Source organism: Grammomys surdaster, unplaced genomic scaffold (assembly GCF_004785775.1).
Source record: "Grammomys surdaster isolate TR1022 unplaced genomic scaffold, NIH_TR_1.0 126271, whole genome shotgun sequence".
NCBI classification, from domain to species: domain Eukaryota; kingdom Metazoa; phylum Chordata; class Mammalia; order Rodentia; family Muridae; genus Grammomys; species Grammomys surdaster.
This window is the reverse complement of record NW_021621071.1, coordinates 2,116,844-2,124,249: the sequence shown is the minus strand read 5'-3', so window position 1 is coordinate 2,124,249 and position 7,406 is coordinate 2,116,844.

Here is a 7,406-nt window from a genome sequence, read left to right as displayed (position 1 = left end):
GGCTGGTACCAGCTTTTTGTGGAGCTGCAAGAGCTGAGGAGGGGTTACGAGCTATTCCGAGAGGGGAAATCACTCAATCGGTTCAAGGTCCTAGTTGAATAGCAGTTGTGGTTCGGCTAGAGGCCAGACACATGTGCTGGGGCAAAAACCAGCCCTGTGGTCCAGGAAGCGGTGGCCAGATGCAAACCCGGAGTCCAGGGCCCCTCACACGAACCAGAAGCTCCCTATGGATTAAAAGCCGGTGTGTGCATGAAATTGTGCAGTCCGGTACCTGGGAGGTGGAACCGAACCGGGGACCTGTGTGTCTGTCTGGGTATCTAGGCCACACGGCAGAGCACCGACTGGGGGAGGGGTGGGCCAAAACGGCACAGCTCACGTGGTGGAAGTTCGGCGAGTCTCAGCAGACACGGTGAAAACAGCGGGTTGCGCAGGGGTGTAGCAGTCACGGGCTGGTGGAGCTGAGGCTGCAGCAGCGGGAATGGCAGACCACGTGGGCCTCGGCGGCGGCACTGCCGAGAGCTGCGCTCACGCACGAGCTGCCAGGTGCCCGGGGAAATCGGCTTCCCGGCCAACGCACCAATGTTAGGATTCGAGCGCAGTTTGGACAGACAACACCAAAGCCGATCCGATCCGGTTCCAAGGGAAGGGGTTTATTTGGGGAAGGGAGTGGGAGAGAGGAACGGGAAGATGGCGAGTGAAGAGAAGACGAAGAGAGAGAGAAGTAGAGAGGAGTAGAGGCCGGCCATGACCACGTGGAGAGAGGGGGAAAGAGAAGGGGAGAGGGGAGAGGATAACCTGCAGGTGCTCAGGGTTGAGGAGTAAGAGAGAGAGGAGGGGCCAAGCAGCCCCTTTTATAGTGGGGAGGGTTACCTGCCTGTTGCCAGGTAACTCGGGGCGGAGCATACCTAGCTGTTGCCAGGTGACTCTGGAGGTGGAGTTTAACAGATTGCTAACAGCTCCTTTCCTAAAGTCTCTCATTTATTCTTTGACAATTTCATACATTTACAGTGCAATTTCAATAGATCCAACCCTCAACTGTAGTCTTAGATTTTTCAAAACCTACTTTAATAAGGGTTCTCAAGTGCTTCGACCCCCCGCCCCTTCTAGTCCACCATCCAAAGGTAGTGGAGAAAAGATGGTAACTAGGACAAGGGGATGTGGACCTATTTAGAAGTAGTTCTTTGGGGCGATTACAATCTCCCTTTGTCAGGATACCAGCAGTCCATTTCAGTAGGGTGACGATACGAAAAAGGAATCAGCGGCAGTGTGGCATGATCCACAGAAACCACCAGGCCTCCAGTGACTCAGCACAAGTCAGCAGGAAGCAACCATCAGAACCAGCCGGCATGTCTGGAGAAAATCTCTGCCTTGCCTGATTGTGAAGATCAGTGAAGATGTGAGACCAACAGAGTTGCAAACGTAGCTCGCTATGCAAACAAGCTATAGCCGTCCATTTCGTCTTATTTATACTTTCTCCAAACATCCCGTGTCCTCCCACAGGTCTTACCTCAGCAAAACACCACGTGAGCCTGTATCACATGACACTACCAGAAACTTCCATTTTACCCAACTCTCTCCGGATATACTTACATATCTCCCTCTCACCATCATGCCCTTACAATTAGTGCTTCCTGTTAGAATGTTGGCTTCATCTTGTACAAACATTGTTTAGGAAACCGTAGCCATGGTGAGTTTATGGGTTAAAGGGCCACGTCCTATCCAAAAGACAGCACTTCACAGAACTCTTGCTTACCTTCCAGCTCCTATTCTGTGATGTTCCCTGGGCCTTGAGGTTGGTACAGGTGTCCCACTTAGGGCTTGGCACTCACCAGTCACTTCTCGACACTTGGACCAGTGATGAGTGTCTCCACCGAGTCCTACTGTACAGAGGCTTCTCTGGTCAAGTTTGAAAGCAGCACTCGTGTATGCATATAGTTATAAATATTTAGAAGGCAATTTGACAGTACGTCTATTTATCTGCTGGGCTTCTTGATGAGCAACCCTGTTCCATTTCTTTCAACTTTGCCTCTGTCATCTGGGATTCAGTTGCCTGTCTACCCACACAATGGGACTTGTAAGCACAGGGGATGCTGGTCGTCTAAAGATATTCACTGCTGCTTGAATATTAGTCCCTCTGGGCTCAAGACCAATAAAATACTTATATTTGTTTGGAAATCTAATCCCCTTACCCACTTCTTACATAACAGGCTTCTTACTTTCTCCTTATGCTTGTTTTCCTTGACAAGCAACAGCTTTGATTTCATTTGCAGTTATAATATTCTTTCTCCCTAAAGGAGAACTGGAACACATTTCTTAATATTAGGTTGGAGCATAGCACCAGAAGGTTTTTAAATGCCTGCATGAATATTCAAGATTTAATCGGTGGCATGTGAGATGTATTGATATTGCTGCAAAGTATTTTATGCAAAAGGAACAAACTACAGTATTTTATTTTTATATGCAACATGGGAGGAATGTTTGAGCATTTGGGAAATCAGATCTTTAGTCATTTGTTAAATTTATATGTTCCTCTCATTCTTGATGGAGATAATGGTAGACGGCTGGGAATAAAATGAAATTTTTACAGAAAGTATTTTAAACACTTAGTGGAGATACATTTAACTAAGTCACTTAATGGTGTTAGTAAACATTGCAACTTCATTATTGCAAATTCTCCATTTAAAAAGTCTAGCTGCCTAAGACCCATTGGGAGACATGAAGATTCAAGCTTTTCATCATTACACTTTATGAACACATAATGATTATCACCAACTTTTGTTTATTAGTCCCTTTACGAGTCTGATAAGTCTCCACATTGTTCCACAGAAAAGAACATACATTTGAGAACACAGAAAAGCATCTTTCTCCAGAAGCTCCAGTGATTCGGGTGTCAAGGTTATACTTCCTTAAGGATCAGGGTAGGAATATCTCAGGGGCTGGGGATGGTCTTACGAGCACTGAATAGTCTGAGACTAGAGCTTCTCAGGAGAGACTTGGGGACTTTTTAACCTCCATAAATAAGCACAACATTCTACAGTTGGAATTTCGGTATGACTTAGATATAGCATATAGGCATCTTCTTAAGATTCCTTCAAAAGACATAAAAGCTTAACTTAAAGTCCTTAGAGTAAATAGGGTGACCTATTACATAATTATAGGATAATGAATCTACATACAGATTTAGGAGGCACAGTGACATAAAGACATTCATCTCCTCTCTCAGACACTTCCCTCTTTGTCTTTCTTCATCCTGTCATGTTGGAAAAGCCAATGGCCACTCTACAGGGGCGACCAGTAGCCATACAGAGGGGTTCTCAGTTGAGAAACCAAAGTCATATCGGCAGCCCCATGCAACAGAGAGTTGACAAAATCTTCACTACATGACTGTCCATTGTTTTAAGCAGCTATTGGAGAGGTTAATAAATTTTTATACAAACACAATATACTATTGAAGTAAGCATAAGAATTCATTGAAACCTTTATCATCTTTTGATGAGTGTGTGGACAGGAAATTTTCTTGAAAGGAATGTCTGTTTCTGGTTCTTGCCACTAGAGGGCAAGTGGCCACAATGACGGTATTGGTTAAAAGTTGAAAGGCTTTGCCTGTAGTCATAGAATCCCAGAGTTAAGATGCAGGAAAAAAAAATTTCATCTGAGTCAGCTGTTAAGTTGTGCATGAGGATGAAAATACCCAGAGACACTAACTCATACAGGCTAGATCTAAATACACAAGCTCAGTATCATCTAACAGCATACAGCTCGGCTAACTGCTAGTATTCATCAATTTAGTTGGGTTTTTTTTTTCTTTAATGCTAGGCATAGATGAAAGGGTAAAAGTGCTTTGTTAATCCTTTCCATTCCTTAGTTTAATTAACATATTAAAATTTCTGAAATTGCAAGACTTAGGAAAATAACCCTTCCTATGTATTGGATACCTGTTACATGCCACCATTGCATTGCTATATGGCATTTTATTCAACGTACACAACATGCCTTTGTCATTTTTGCCCATCAACATATGAGAGTCTGTAGCTTATCCAAAGACAAAGCTTAAAAGAAGTAAAGCTAGGCTTGATTCTGAGACAGTTTAAGTTTTATTACAGTGCCCCTTCCTTCTAGGAGATGGGGATGGTACATGGGCAAATCATAGTCTTTCATTATACCAGATTCAATCTGTCTGTCTGTCCGTCCGTCCATCTATCTATCTAATTTTGCTTCTGAAAATATTTTAGCATGCTGAGATATTTAGATAGTCATCTATAAAACACTGGAAGATAAAAATACAAAATAATTTAATAACTATGTTAGTATGCTTTTCTGTTGCGACAAATGCCACGGTCAAAGCAAGTTAGGAGGAAAGGATTTATTTCATCTTACACTTCCAAGTCATAATCCACCACTGAACAAGATCAAGAGAGGAACTTGATGCAGGAGCCTCAGGCAGAAGCAGTGAAGAGACATGCTTGCCAGCTTGCTCAGCATCCTTTCGTATAGAGCCTGGGCTCGCCCTGCTCAGGAACAGTGACATGCACATCAGCCATCAATCAAGACAGTTCCTCACAGATGGCAGCCATGGGCTAATCTGATTAGGGCCACTTTTCAGTTGAGGTTCCCTCTTTAAGATTATGTCAAGTTGACAAAGAAAATGAACAAACATGTTGTCTGTGGAATTTTGAATGAGCTATCTGCTATATTCTTGGCATTTGAATGCATAGTCCCCAGTTTGTGGCACTATTTAGGTAGGATTGGGAGATGTGACCTTGCGGGAAGACATGTATCACTAGATGTTGGCTTTGATATTTCAAAAGTCACTTATTATTCCTAGTTTCTTCTGCCCTTTGTAGGGATTGTGGTATGGTTTGAGATGTGAGCTCTCAGCTGCTGCTCCAGCTGTTATGCTTGCCTACTGTCGTGTTACTATGATGACAATAGACTCTTAATTCCCTCGAGCTGTGCTGGCTAGTTTTCTGTCAATTTGACACAAGCTAGATTCACTTGAGAAGAGGGCATCTCAATTGAGAAAAATGCCTCCAGAAGATCTGGCTGCACACAAGCCTATACAGAATTTTCTTAATTAGTGACTGATGGGGGAGGCCCAAGCCCACTGTGGGTGGTGCTATCCCTGTGTTGGTGGCCCTGGGTTGCTATAAGAAAGCAGGCTGAGCAAGCCAGGGGAAGCAAGCTAATTATCAACATCCCTCCATGACCACTGCATCAGCTCCTACCTCCAGGGTTTTTTCCCTGTTTGAGTTTCTGTCCTGACTTCCTTCAATGATAAATAGTGATTTTTGGAAGCATAAGCCAAATAAATTCTTTCCTATAAAAGTTGCTTTGGCCATGTTATTTCATTACACCAGTAATAACCCTTACAAGGACAAGATCCGTAAGCCCAAAATAAACCCTCCCGTCTATAAGTTACCTTGGTCATGGTGTTTGATCATAGAAATAGAAAAGTAAGTAATATATTGTCCCTCACTTGTTTACAGAGTTTGTAGAAGGAAGCAGCCATATTTGAAAGCGGTGTCTCATTGAGTGGCAGCCAAAGTGACAGGGCAGAGAAAGATTTGTTAGCTTACAATAGGGCCACACTTCTCTTGGCTCCTTCTCATTAATAAATTTATCTTTTTAAAATGAAGTGAGAAAAAGTTAACTCTTTAGTAAATTGGAGTAGTGATTCCATTTCAGAATATAGACGTGTTAACTTCTTAAGATCTCTGATGAAAAAAGAACGTTTACGTTATCTTTCTTCTCTAACTCATGTATAGCTAGTAAGTATTTGCTGCATAAATGTATTGCCTACCTTGACTTAGACAGTTTCAGGCACACGTCTACTGTACCAAAAGATATAGCATAGTCAGGCTTCTGATCTCATAGTGTGTGCATCCTAAAATGTAAGATAAATAACAATTAACACACACACACACACGGTTAGGGTAGGGATTCAGCCAGTCACAGTGCATTTGAGAAGAGAACAGTGCAGAGCATGATTTTAAAGCCCTCCTGGACTCATCAACAGTAATCCAAAAAGTAGAAGAGCCGAAAGTGTTACCCAGGGGTGCAACACACTTTAATTGAGTCACAGTGTGAGCGGCGTTCCCCCATTATGTGCTTAGTAGCTTTACTAATGATGAAATTGATTTGACAAGGTGATTATTACTTTTTCTACCTTATCAGCTTTGGGAAGGAAAGATGATATGTGACAATATTGAAAGATTGGGCAAAATATGGCCTTGGCCACCTAATGATACAGCTTCTAAGAGGGACGGCTGCTACTGAGCTCAAAGGAAGTAAGCCTGAACTAGGAAAGATGAAGAACCTGATACTTTACAGTCACAGTGTAAGGCTCGAGAAGCCTTTGGGTGCTCATTTCCTATGAACCAAGGGCATGATGGGATTCTAAGTGGAGAATCTCTCCGATAGCCAGATCCAGTGCTGTATGCTTGTGAAGTCAGCTACTTGGGAGTCCAAGGCAAAAGGACAGCTTGGATCCAGGGGTTTGAACCTGGAGTATGAAGCCAACATGAACAACTTAGCAAGACTTATCTCTTTTTAAAAAATCAAAGGAAACTCCCCAAACTCATTTTTCTTTTATAAGGAGAGTAGTTCTCACCCAAAGACTGTTCTGTGGTGGTCCTTCCATAATGCTGGGAGGTTGTATGGGTTTCTTTTGCTGTTGTCATTTGGTAGGTTTTTTATTTGGTTGGTTGGTTGGTTGGTCTGTGTTGGCATGGTCTTGCTACTTAGCTCAGGGTGGTCTTGACCTCTGGATATTTCTGCCTCGGCCTCCCAGTGTGGAGATTATAGGCATATAGCATGGTACCAAGTTCCTTCCTGGTTCTTTTAAAGTTATCAGTGACTTTGAAAGAATAAGTCTGTTTCCCTTTTCCCATTTCCTCATAGTTTCCATCAGTGCTATGTCCTTGGTACGTGCCTAGTAAATATTTGTTGCATGAGCAAAGATTGGACAAAATAGACAAGTGTATGCAATTGTATTCCAGCTATGCAACTTAGTAGCAGTGTGACCTTGATCAAGTTACTTAATTTGTCTAATTTCCTATGTTCTCAACTTGAAAAGGAAAGGACAATGGTATTTTACATGCTTGATTATAAAAATATTAAACATCAATAATATAATAAAAATTACTGAACCAATCTCTTCTGAAGCTGATGCCTCCAATGACCTAAACCACCTTCCATTAAGCCCCACCCCTTAAGAGTTGGTAGAACCTCTTGACTTTTTCTACTGAGACCAAGTTTCTAAGGCATGAACCCTGGGAAAGTAAACAACAATTATATATGGTATTCTCTTCCTCCCCTCAACCCTGTGTGAGTGTGTGTGTGTGTGTGTGTGTGTGTGTTTATCTCTCACTCTTTGTCTCTGTCTCCATCTCTCTGCCTCCATTTCT